The sequence below is a fragment of the Mobula birostris genome, chromosome 11, assembly GCF_030028105.1.
Source record: "Mobula birostris isolate sMobBir1 chromosome 11, sMobBir1.hap1, whole genome shotgun sequence".
Lineage (NCBI taxonomy): Eukaryota > Metazoa > Chordata > Chondrichthyes > Myliobatiformes > Myliobatidae > Mobula > Mobula birostris.
The window spans coordinates 71,625,490-71,638,227 of NC_092380.1; positions in this window are offsets into that span (position 1 = coordinate 71,625,490).

Below are 12,738 nucleotides of genomic sequence, written 5' to 3' on the forward strand. Positions count from 1 at the left end.
AGTGAACCTGATGTCAGTAGAGGGTAAATTATTGGAAGGTATTAGCATCCAATATACATGACAAAAACAATGGGTCCAGTAACGATCCCTGTAGCACACCACTAATTCACCACCCTCTGGGAAAAGCAGTTCCTCCTCATCTCCTTCCGAAATCAATTCCACCGAATCTTGAGGCTATGTCCCCTAGTGCTAGTTTCACCCACCAGTGAAAACAACTTTCCTGCCTCTATCTTATCTACTTCTTTCAAAATTTTAAATGTTTCTATAAAATCTCCTCTCATTCTTCTAAATTCCAGCGAGTACAGTCCCAGGCAACTCAATCTCTCCTTATAGTCTAACCCCCTCATCTTTGGAATCAACCTGGTGAACCTCCTCTGCACCACCTCCAAGGCCAGTATATCCTTCCTCAGTTAAGGAGACCAGAACTGCATGCAGTACTCCAGCTGCGGCCTCACCAGTACCCTGCAGAGTTGCAGCATAACCTCCCTGCTCTTAACTTCATTCCCTTTAGCAATGAAGACCAACGTCCCATTTGCCTTCTTGATAGCCTGCTGCACCTGCAAACCAACCTTTTGTGATTCATGCACAAGTCCCTCTACACAGCAGCATGCTGCAATGTTTTACCATTTAAATAATAATTTGCTCTTTCATTTTTCCTTCCAAAGTGGAGAACCTTGCATTTACCAACATTGTACTCCATCTGCCAGATCCTCGCCCTCTCTCTTAACCTATTTATATCTCTCTGCAGACTCTCCATATCTTCTGCACAATTTGCTTTTCCACTCAATTTTGTATCATCAGTTAGATACACTACACTCGGTCCCTTCTTCCAGATCTTTAATGTACAAACCCCATTTCCTGAAAAGTTGGGATATTTTCCAAAATGCAATAAAAACAAAAATCTGTGATATGTTAATTCACGTGAACCTTTATTTAACTGACAAAAGTACAAAGAAAAGATTTTCAATAGTTTTACTGACCAACTCAATTGTATTTTGTAAATATACACAAATTTGGAATTTGATGGCTGCAACACACTCAACAAAAGTTGGGACAGAGTTAAAATGAGATTGAAAAGTGCACAGAATATTCAAGTAAGACCGGTTTGGAAGACTCCACATTAAGCAGGCTAATTGGTAGCAGGTGAGGTATCATGACTGGGTATAAAAGTAGCGTCCATCAAAGGCTCAGTCTTTGCAAGTAAGGATGGGTCGTAGCTCACGCCTTTGTGCCAAAATTTGTGACAGAATTGTTAGTCAGTTCAAAAGGAACATTTCTCAACGCAAGATTGCAGAGAATTTAGGTCTTTCAACATCTACAGTACATAATATTGTGAAAAGATTCAGAGAATTCAGAGACATCTCAGTGCGTAAAGGGCAAGGTTGGAAACCACTGTTGAATGCGCCTGATCTTCGAGCCCTCAGGTGGCACTACCTAAGAAACCGTCATGCTACTGTGACAATTATAGCCACCTGGGCTCGGGAGTACTTCAGAAAACCATTGTCACTCAACACAGTCCGTCGCTGCATCCAGAATTCAACTTGAAATTGTATTACGCAAGGAGGAAGCCATACATCTACTCTATGCAGAAACGCCAGCGAGTTCTCTGGGCCCGAGCTCATCTCAGATGGACCGAAAGACTGTGGAACCGTGTGCTGTGGTCAGATGAGTCCACATTTCAGCTAGTTTTCGAAAAAAACCGGCGTCGAGTTCTCTGTGCCAAAGATGAAAATGACCATCCAGATTGTTATCAGCGAAAGGTGCAAAAGCCAGCATTTGTGATGGTATGGGGGTGCATCAGTGCCCACGGCATGGGTGAGTGGCATGTATGTGAAGGTACCATTGACTCTGAGGCGTATATTAGGATTTTAGAGAGACGTATGTTGCCATCAAGGCGACGTCTCTTCCCGGGACGTCCATGCTTATTTCAGCAGGACAATGCCAGACCACATTCTGCACAGGCTACAACAGCGTGGCTTTGTAGACACAGAGTGCATGTGCTTGACTGGCCTGCTGCCAGTCCAGATCTATCTCCTATTGAAAATGTATGGCGCATCATGAAGAGGAGAATCAGACAACGGAGACCATGGACTGTTGAGCAGCTGGAGTCTTATATCAAGCAAGAATGGACAAAATTTCTAATTGCAAATCTACTACAATTAGTATCTTCAGTTCCAAAACGATTAAAAAGTGTTATTAAAAGGAAAGGTGATGTAACACAATGGTAAACATGACTCTGTCCCAACTTTTGTTGAGTGTGTTGCAGCCATCAAATTCTAAGTTTGTGTATGTTTACAAAATACAATTAAGTTGGTCAGTAAAACTATTGAAAATCTTTTCTTTGTACTTTTGTCAGTTAAATAAAGGTCCAAGTGAATTAACATATCACAGATTTTTGTTTTTATTGCATTTTGGAAAATATCCCAACTTTTCTGGAAATGGGGTTTGTATATCTGCACCAAACCCTGCGGCATACCGTTCACCACTGATTGCCAACCAGAATAACACCAAAGTATCCCAACTCTCTGCTTTCTAGTAGTTAACCAATCCTCTATCCATGCTAATATATCACCCCCGATTCTCTGCATCCTTATCTTATGGGTAAGTCTTTTATGCTGCACCTTATTGAACGCCTTCTTGAAATCCAAGTAAATAACATCCATCTGTTCCCCTCTATCCACTGCGCTTGTTATATCCTCAAAGAACTCCAGTAAGCTTGTCAAACAGGACCTGCCTTTGCTGAATCCATGCTGTGTCTGCCTGATGGATCCATTTCTTTCCAAATGCCTCACTATTTCTTCTTTAATGATAGCCTGAAGCATTTTCCCAACTACATTTGTTAAACTAACTGGCCTATGGTTACCTGCCTTTTATCTACATCCTTTTTTGAACAGCCGTGTGACATTTGCCATCTTCCAATCCACTGGGACCTCCCCAGAGTCTGGAGAACTTTGGTAAATTATCACCAAAGCCTCTATTATAACTTCTGCTATTTCTTTCAGTACCCTGGGATGCATACTATCAGGACCAGGGTTCTTGTCTATCTTCAGGCCCACAAGTTTGCTCAACACTACCTCTTTAGTGATAGCTATTGTATCGAGGTGCTCACCTCTCATCGCATCCATAACATCTCTCTTTAGCATGTTAGATGTGTCCTCCAGCATGAAGACGGACACAAAACAGTCATTCAAAGCCTCTACCATTTCCTCATTACCCAATATCAATTTCTCTTTCTCATCCTCCAACGGATCTACTTTCACTTAGCCACCCTCTTCCATTTTACAGCATTATAAAAACTTCTACTATCCAAGGCTGGCTCTCCCCACCCTTACTGTTTTTCACTGGAAGATACTTCCGTTGAGCACCGTGAAAAGTCTCATTGGAAGTCTTCCACTGTTCCTCAACCATCCCACCACATAGCCTGTGTTCCCAGTCTACACTAGCCAAATCCTCCCTCATCCCATTGTAGTCTCCATTGCTTAGGCACAATACAGTGGTTTTAGATTGAATTATTGCACCCTCCATTTGTATAAGAAACTCAATCATACTCTGATCACTCTTTCCAAGAGGATCCCAAAATTTCCAAAAGGAACTACAAGATCATTAATTTTACTTGTCTCATTGCACAGGGCCAGATCTAAGATAGCATGTTCCCTTGTAGTTTCAGTAACATGCTGTTCAAGAAAGCCATCACAGATGCGTTCTATGAAGTCCTCCTCAACCAACTTGATTCACCCAATCTCTGTGCAAGTTAAAGTCCCCCATGATAACTGCTGTTCTATTCCTACATGCCTCAGATATTTCTCTGTTTATTGCCTGGGCCACTGTAATGTTATTATTCGGTAGCCGATAGACAACTCCCACCAGTGATTTTTCCCTTTACTATTCCTAATCTCTACCCAGATGGATTCAACATTCTGCTCCTTAGATCTAATATCATCTCTCACCATCGCTCTGATCTCACCTTTAATTAAGAACCCTATCCTACCTCCCTTATCTTCCTGCCTATACTTCCATATTACCTGATATCCTTGGATATTTAATTCCCAATCTTGTCCACCCCCACCGTGTAACCACATAGTGGCCACTAAATCATGCCCCCTTGCACTGATTTGTGCCACAATTTCACTGACCTTGTTTCGAATACTGTGGGCATTCAAATAAAGCGCCCGTACTCATTGTGCTTTTAGAATTTTGTAATCTTTCACCCTTTTGCACTTGACTTCACTTAACACCTACTTTTCTCTTTTTCATCTTTTGCTTTTTCCTTATCTTTATCCACACTTTTCTTTTTTACTTTACTTCTCTAATCTGTTGAATCCACTCCCTACTATTCAGTTTAAAGCCCTGTCCACAGCCCTAATTATGCGATTCACTAGGATCCAGGTCCCATCACGGTTCAGGTGGAGTCTGTCCCATTGGTACAGCTCCTTCCTTCCCCAAAACCATTGATAATTTCCCATGAATTCAGTCTCACTTCTCCCACAGCAATGCTATAGCCACGTATTTAACCCTCTAATCTTTTTGACCCTATGCCAATTTGCATGTGGCTCAGATAGTAATCCAGAGATTACCACCTTTTTTGGTTCTGCGTCTTAATTTAGTCCCTAGCTACTCAAATTCCTTGAGCAGAACCTCTTTCCTCATTCTACCTATGTTGTTGGTACCCACATGGACCATGACAACTGGATCTTTTGCCTCCCACAGCAAATTCCTCTGCAAGTCAGATAAGATGTCCCAGGCAGGCGACACAGCCTTTGGGGTGCTCTATCTTCGCAACAGAGAACTGTCTATTCCTATGACTGTACTATCCCCAATTACCACTACATTTCTCTTATCTCCCACCTCTTGAATGGCTCCCTGAACTACAGTGCCACAGTTAGGTTGCTCATCTTTCCTATAGCCCCCACTCTCACCCACACTGGGAGCAGGAATCTCAGACCTGTTGGATAAACTCAAGGTCTGAGGCTCCTGGATCTCACTATCCACCTCACTCGCAGTCACACCCTCTTTCCCCTGACCACAGACCGAATTTGAGGCAGCTAATCTAATGGGTGTGACTACCTGCTGAAACAGAGAATCCAGGTAACTCTCCCCCTCCCTGACGTGCCGTAGTGTTTGAAGCTCAGATTCCAGGTCATCAAATTTTCAGGTCAGCCAACAGTTGCTGCAGATGTGGTCACCAGGAACCACAATGGGGTCCACCAGCTCCCATAGCACGCAGCTACAGCACATCACCTATCCTGCATCATCCCTACTTCATTTAATTAGCTGTAATTTCGTGACCTTTTATTCAATCACTACAAAACCCTTACCTGCTACTTACCTGCGCCTCCTCACCCAAGCCTCAAGTTCCCACTCCTACACTGGTCCACTCACACAATGGCTGCTCTGCTTTGACCCTGCTTTACTTTTATTTGCTCCTGCTAATGATTCGCGAATTGAATGGTCCACCGCTAATGCGCCGAGCCCGCAAAATGCTCATTTTTTAAAACTCTTCTCCCTGACCTGTGTGAAGCTCTCTCTCACTGCGAATCGACTGATCTGCTGTTAATGCACCGAGCCCCATTAAATGCTCCTTTTTAAACTCGTCTCCCTGACCTCTGAGAAGCTCGCTCTCTCTTCGAATTGATGGGTTTGCTGCTAATGCTAAAATGGCGATTGTCCTTCATCTGAGCTGTAACATCAGTTGAAAAGTTACTGCTGTAACAGTAAGCTTGTTGTGCAAACCCATCGAGGTTGCTAATAACCTTTAGTGAAGGATATCTCACAGTCTGACCTTTATGACTCCATACCCTCCAATGTGGATGATACTTAATCACCATTGAACTCAGCAGGTAGGTGGATCTTCAATATATATACTGGCATTGACGGTGGTATCCTCCACTTTCTTCCCCACCCCTTTCTCTTTCTTCACTCCCACTTACTCTTCCTTGCCCACCCCTTTTTCCCACTCCCTCTTCCTCTCCTCTCCTCTCTCTCTCTCCTCCTCCTCTCCCTCTCCTCTTTCTCTCCCCTGTACCCCACCATCCAGCAGATAAGTATCAATAATGTGTATTCAGTTAAGCCCCTAGGATGCTAACCATTCAGTGCTAAAGATGCATGTTTAACCATACACAGCTGGCCATTGCAAAGTTGTGCCTCCTAATGAAGGACTCAGTCCAGTGGATCAGCCTTACACAAGTCAAGCCTCCATTTACCTTTGCTGTCAGTGGAGATTCAATCGCTAACTCTGTCCGTTGGATCTTTGAAATGACCTTCATAGGCCAGAGCCCACAATGTGAAAAGCATTAAGAGCATTGGGCAACCTTAATTTCTAATTTGTGAGGTAAACTTCAAAAAACATTGCAGCTGACGTGCAGACATGTCAGAAAAAAACTCTGTTAACTGTGGTCATTTGTAAAAGTCCACTGCAGGAACAGGCACTTGGACTGGAAGAATGAGTGCAAGCACAGTGAGAGGTCAGAAGACACACTGGACACCCTGAGGCATGCCAGTGACTCTCTGAAACATGAGTCAGCAGAAAAGCATCAGCCCATTGCAGCTGAGGGCTGATATTGTGGAATCTGAAAAATCACAATTTAAGCCAGGCACAATGCATCTTGTATAGTCAAAGTTCCTTTCAACACAGTTCCTTCCACACGGAACTGCTGGCAATCTACATGTTGCCAAGGATTCCCTCTAGATGGCACCAAATTGAAAATGACCTCAGATTGAGAGAATTTTATTCTCTGGAGCCTGGTGAATCTGTTTCCTCTTTCTTTGTGGCCCCAAAATATTGGAATTTAAATTAGTGGTTTTTAACACTATATTTGAAAAGTGTCTAGTAACAAACCTTGAATTTTAATTACCTTTAGGTGAACATTTTAAGTTAGTGCAATGAGACAGAAAGCCAATGTTACAGAATGGTTTCAAACAAATGTTCACCATGGTGGAATATCCAGGCACATTGACCAGTTATCTTCAAATTCAGAATTACAAAGCAGCCTTGCATAATCTTGGGTCTGAGACACAGTTAATGCACTTTCCTCTGTCACCAATTCTGCCTTTGCTGTTTCTTGATGCTGACATGTTGTTAAGTTGGAACAGCAGATTTGAAGTATGGCTGAAACTCAAAACAGCAATAGTTCTTTTATTGTTCTTTCATGGGATGCAGGTGATCTGTCAATACACTGTAGTCATTTATTATCCAATCGCGTCTGGTTGAAGAGCCCTGGGATGTGTTATGGCAGTATGATTACCCCTCTTGCATCTGAAACAGTTATGTATGATGCTGGGGAGACCACATTCCAGGTAACCACCCCAAGCCAGCAAATTCTGGGTCAGTGTATTGAAAGGTTGAAGTAAAAACTATTGAAAAACATTTTTAAAAGTGGACGTAAAATTGTCTCCATTTGATGAATTTTTGAGAGTTCTGCTGTGGAAGATATTCGTTACAATTAATGTGACGTTATTACTTGTGTCATTTTAAATTTCTCATGGGACTAACTGTTTAAGAACTGTGGAATATATATTAAAACAGACATATTGATAAACTGTGAACTCAGATGAAAAAAATGGAATTGCTTCTAGGTTTCTGGAGAATGAATGAGTGTCCATAAATTGGATTGGCCAATTATCAGTTACTAAAATCTTTCTGTGTGTTTAAACAGTGGCAGTATTTCATGTTGTTTGTTTTTATGACTCCTCCTCATATTCTCCAGCTTGGGTACTGAACTTATTACATATTAGATCAGCCTGATTGTCACCATTTATCCCAACCATATTAAACACAATCTAATTGGAGACTTGTAGCTTGGATGAAAACTAAAGAAACTGAGTTGTGACCGTCACTGTTGCAGTGTGAACGCTTCAGACGCTGAGGAATTCCTCACTGAGCTGGTGAAGGTGTTCTCAGTTGATTTGATTCCAAAAGTTTAGTAGATGAATTACCTGTATGTGGTTGCACTGGAATTTGATTCTCCATCATTAGTGTAACAACGATTCGCCCTTGCACTTGAAATGAGTGCAAGCAACACACACAAAATGCTGGAGGAACTCAGCAAGCCAGGCAGTATCTATGGTAAAGAGTACAGTCAAGGTTTTGGACCGAGACCCTTCATCAGGACTAGAGGAAAAAAAGACGAGGAGTCAGAGTAAGAAGGTGGGGGGAGGGAAGGAAGAACCACAAGGTGATTGGTGAAACTGGGAGGGGGAAGGGTTAAGTAAAGAGCTGGGAAGTTGATTGCTGAAAGAAATGCAGGGCTGGAGAAGGGGGAACCTGATTGGAGAGGACAGAAGGCCGTAGAAGAAAGAAAAGGGCACTAGAGGAAGGTGATGGGCGGGCAAGGAGATGAGCGGAATGGGCAATGGGGGGGGGGCATTACTGGAAGCTCGAAAAATCGATGTTCATGCCATCAGGCTGGAGACTACCCAGACGGATTATAAGGTGTTGCTCCTCCAACCTGAGCGTGGCCTCATCACAACAGTAGAGGAGGCCATGGACTGACATGTCAGAATGGGAATGGGAAGTGGCATTAAAATGGGTGGCCATTGGGAAATCCTGCTTTTTCTGGCAGACAGAGCATAGGTGCTCAGCAAAGCGGTCTCCCAATCTACATCGTGTCTCACTGGTATACAGGAGGCCACACCGAGAGCACCGGATACGGTAGGTGACCCCAACAAACTCACAGATGACGTGTCGCCTCACCTGGAAGGACTTGTACCACTTGAAATGAGTACTTACATTCCTCAAAGCTCAGTCAATCTTCCCAGATTTGCCGAGTGACTTCTTTAAGAAAGTATAAATTGTGCATCTGATACCTGCTACAATTGTACAGCCTGAAAGAATATGATTCATAACAACTGGCTGATGTAGAAAGATGGGATTTCACTGGCCCATGAAATAGTGGACCACTTGCAGGAGAGAGAAAGTACGATGTTTATACTATGATTGATATGAAGAATGTGCACCCGGAATTGCACTTAGAATTTTCTGTTCCTCTTTGGGGTAAATGTAATCTTCATATGTTGAAAGACAAATAATTATCAATAAGCATGCATATTTTAGATGTAATCTAAACAAACCACGGCAAGGGGGTTGTATTATTTAAGTAAAAACATTTTAACAAGTGTAATCTGAATACTGATGCCTGAATATATCCAAAGTGTAACTGACCTTACCACTGAATTATGAGTATTTCCAGCAGTTTCTGAACAATTTGGCAATTATTCTTTGTTTCAATTATTTGTCATGTTGATATTTACAGATTTGTGTGTGGAATTGCAAGCTATTTGTCCTTTTGAACCTTGGTCAATATTGAGGTACCTCAGGAAACCAAACTGCACACTCTCTCTCAAATCTAGAGAATACACAACACTACTCCTGACTAACATTTGAATGATGACCAGCCTGCTGTTGAGGCACTGGAAAGGGCAGTAACTTGCACAGCATTTTAGGCTAAAGGAATTTTTTTTCTTTTTCTTAGAACCCCCCCCCCCCCGTACAAAGAAAAAGACAAAATGTACATACACCACAGTCCCTGCAATTCTGTTTGAACAGTTGTATTGATCATCTTGAGCCAACTGATGTGTAGTTTCTATTAATATTTCTTAAGATGTTATTCTGAGTTCAAAGCTTCTGATTTTTAAAGGGCATTTTTAATTTGGGGCCTCATGGTGTATTATGCTGGAAAAAACATGGTGTTAACAAAGCCTTAACGTATAGATGCATGAATGCATTTGCAGGGACCCTAAGAGCTGGGTATGTTGTGTACAAGCTGTGTTTTAGTTATTATAGTAGTAATGCTAAGCTGCCACAATTGGGGAAAGGTTACAAGTCTTCAAAGAATCACCCCCTGCTTCCTTTTTTACATTTTTTTTTCCTAGAGTTCAGCCAGGAACATTATTTTCAACTGATTCTGCTTCTATAGCCTGCTAGGAGCTGGGTTTGCTACCACATTCAGAAATAACTTCAATGTACTGTATTTGACTGGCTTTCTGTTCACTTTCACCTTTTTTGATTGTATATGGCTGTTAATGGTCTACTGAAAACTGAAAGGTCTACATGGCAGAGGTAGCAAATGGACCTTGATCAAAAGCAGATCTGTTTGTACTTTTTTAAAACATGACCTTTAAAGGTTTCTGTATAGTTCAGTACGTGGCAGTTTAATTTCTCTCTCTACCACCTTTCTAAGGAATGCCCCAAGATATTTGATAAGGTGGAAAGAAGATGGATTCTGAACAAAAAAAAGTTCATAAGTTCGAAAGTAAATTTATTATCAAAGTACATATACTACCCTTAAGATTCATTATCTGGTGGGCCTTCACAAAGAAACACAGCAGAATCAATGAAAAACTGGACAGAACAAAGGCAGACAAACAACTGATGCGTAAAAATCCAAATTGAGCAAATTCAAAAAACACAATAATAAATAAATAAAGATGTTGAAGCATTAGGAGGGGCAGAAGTTTATTTGCGAAAGGGCACTAACTACAACTACTAGAGGAGATGACGTATTGAGACAGAGGGGTTAGAGAGGGAATTCTGTTTCATAGTTCTTATGTAGCGAAAAACACATGCCCGTATGATTATAAGGCGCCTTACCGCAAGTAAGGGATCCTAAAATTGTTGACTGGGTTGGAGCAGTTATGGTGAAAAAGTAATTCTTGGCAAACCTGTTGAGTCTGTAGGAATCATTCTTAAGCTTTTGCATCATTGTGCTGTAAATGTGCTTGTCATGGATATTTTTGCCTACTGTGTCAACTTTTAGCCTATTGTTAAGCAAGCAGTTTTTGTTAAAATGAAGGCAGATCTGAACCTTAACCCTAACTCTATGATGTTTAAATATGATATTGAACATACCAATCCACTTCCAATAAGTAAATTAGCTACCAGCCCTTGCCTGGTTTCGTTTAGCGTCTCAAATTTTCTCTCTGTTAAATCTTACCCACACATCCAAGTTAGTTAGTTTTGACTGCAAGGTTAATATTTTCTGGTCAACAATTAAACATGATAAAAATCTGATTTAGTATTATCGTATGCAAAGTCCTTTAACAAATCAGATTCAAAGAGGAGATTAAGGTGTGTTGGGCAGGTTATTAAAAACATTGCATTACCCTGAACTTGTCAACGAAGTTGCTTTATTTAGAGCCCCTCAAAAGAAAGCAATCCAACTGGTGATTTACAGAAGTTTGGCTATAATGTTGAGAAAGGATGAGGTGTGAATTCATGCAAAAAAAAAGTCTCACCTCAAAATCTCAGCAAAACCAAAGAGCTGATTATTGACTACAGGAAGTAGAAACTGGAGGGCCATAAACCAGCCTTTATTAGGGGATCGGAGGTGGAAGGGCTCAGTAATTTTAAATTCCTTGGCATTATTATTTCAGAGGATTTGTCCTGGGAGCAGCATTTAAGTGTCATTACAAAGAAGACATGGCAGTGCCAAAAAAAAAGCAGCATTCATCATCAAGGACCCCCGTCAACCTCTCTTAGTGCTACTACCATCAGGGAAAATGTACAGGAGCCTTAGGTCCTACACTTCTAGGTTCAGGAACAGCCATCAGGATTCTGATCCAGTGTGGATGACTTTACTCACCTCGGTGCTGAACTAAGTCCACAACCTAGAAACTTACTTTCCAGGACTGTACAACTCATGTTCTCAGCATTTACTTACTATATTTTTTATTATTTGCATGATTTGTCTTCCATCACAGATTAGTTAGTTGTTTGTTGTTCTGGTCTTTGTTTATATATAGTTTTTCACAAGTTCTAATGTCTTTATTTTCCTGTAAATTACAAGAAAATGAATCTCAACATAGTATATGGTGACACATACAGCAGATATGTCACTTTTTTCTAACTCTCAGCCAGCAGGCATATAACCGTGTAAAATATGAAACTGCTTCATGTCAATTAAATGACAAAACTCAATTTCACTGAAAAATCCCTCATTCTCGGTTAAACTCAAGATTTACAAAGATTTCATGGAAAGGTTGTGGAAAAGGTAAAAAAAAAGTTCCATCTTTAAATGTACCATAAAAGTTTTAAAATTATTTAAAAGCTGTTTATTGTTTGTTTTTAATTCTTGTCATTTATTCATTCTCTAATATTCAGTGGTATTTAAAGATCCTGAGAGTGTTGATATCGCATTTTATTTCCTGCAACTTGTCTTGTTGGTGATTTAGTAAGCAGATAATTAAATCACCTATGAACTGGTATACCAGGTAATTTATGATTGTTTATTTTGTGGCATTTTGCAGGAGGAAAAGTTAGTAGTAATCACATTAAATTTTATGAAATCTTTATCTAAACTAAATCATAGTTTTAGTAAATAGCATGCAAGTTCTGATGTTTCAATGCAGAATGTTGGTCGTAAAAATAGAACCACTTTCTTATTTTGCTACTAACATTGATCATTCTAACCTATTCAATCTAGCACAATGATTCTGCTTCTTTATACAACTACTGCAGAAAGCAGACAAAAATCCAAAACAAATCATAGAATAAGATTGAGATAGTTTTCCTTAGATGGGAGGGTGGAATTGCTGGTTTCTGAAGGTGAAAGCTGCTGACAACAAGTTGGGGGGGATGATCCAGCATAATTATTAATGCAACTGCAGTTTTATGTGGATAAGGTAGAACTGAAATGGGGCATAGAATATGAATGGATGAACACTAACCTGTGGATTCCAATAAAAATTCATGACTGATAAAAACCTTTCAAAGGATCTCAAAAGCTTGTTGGGATTTTAGTGAGT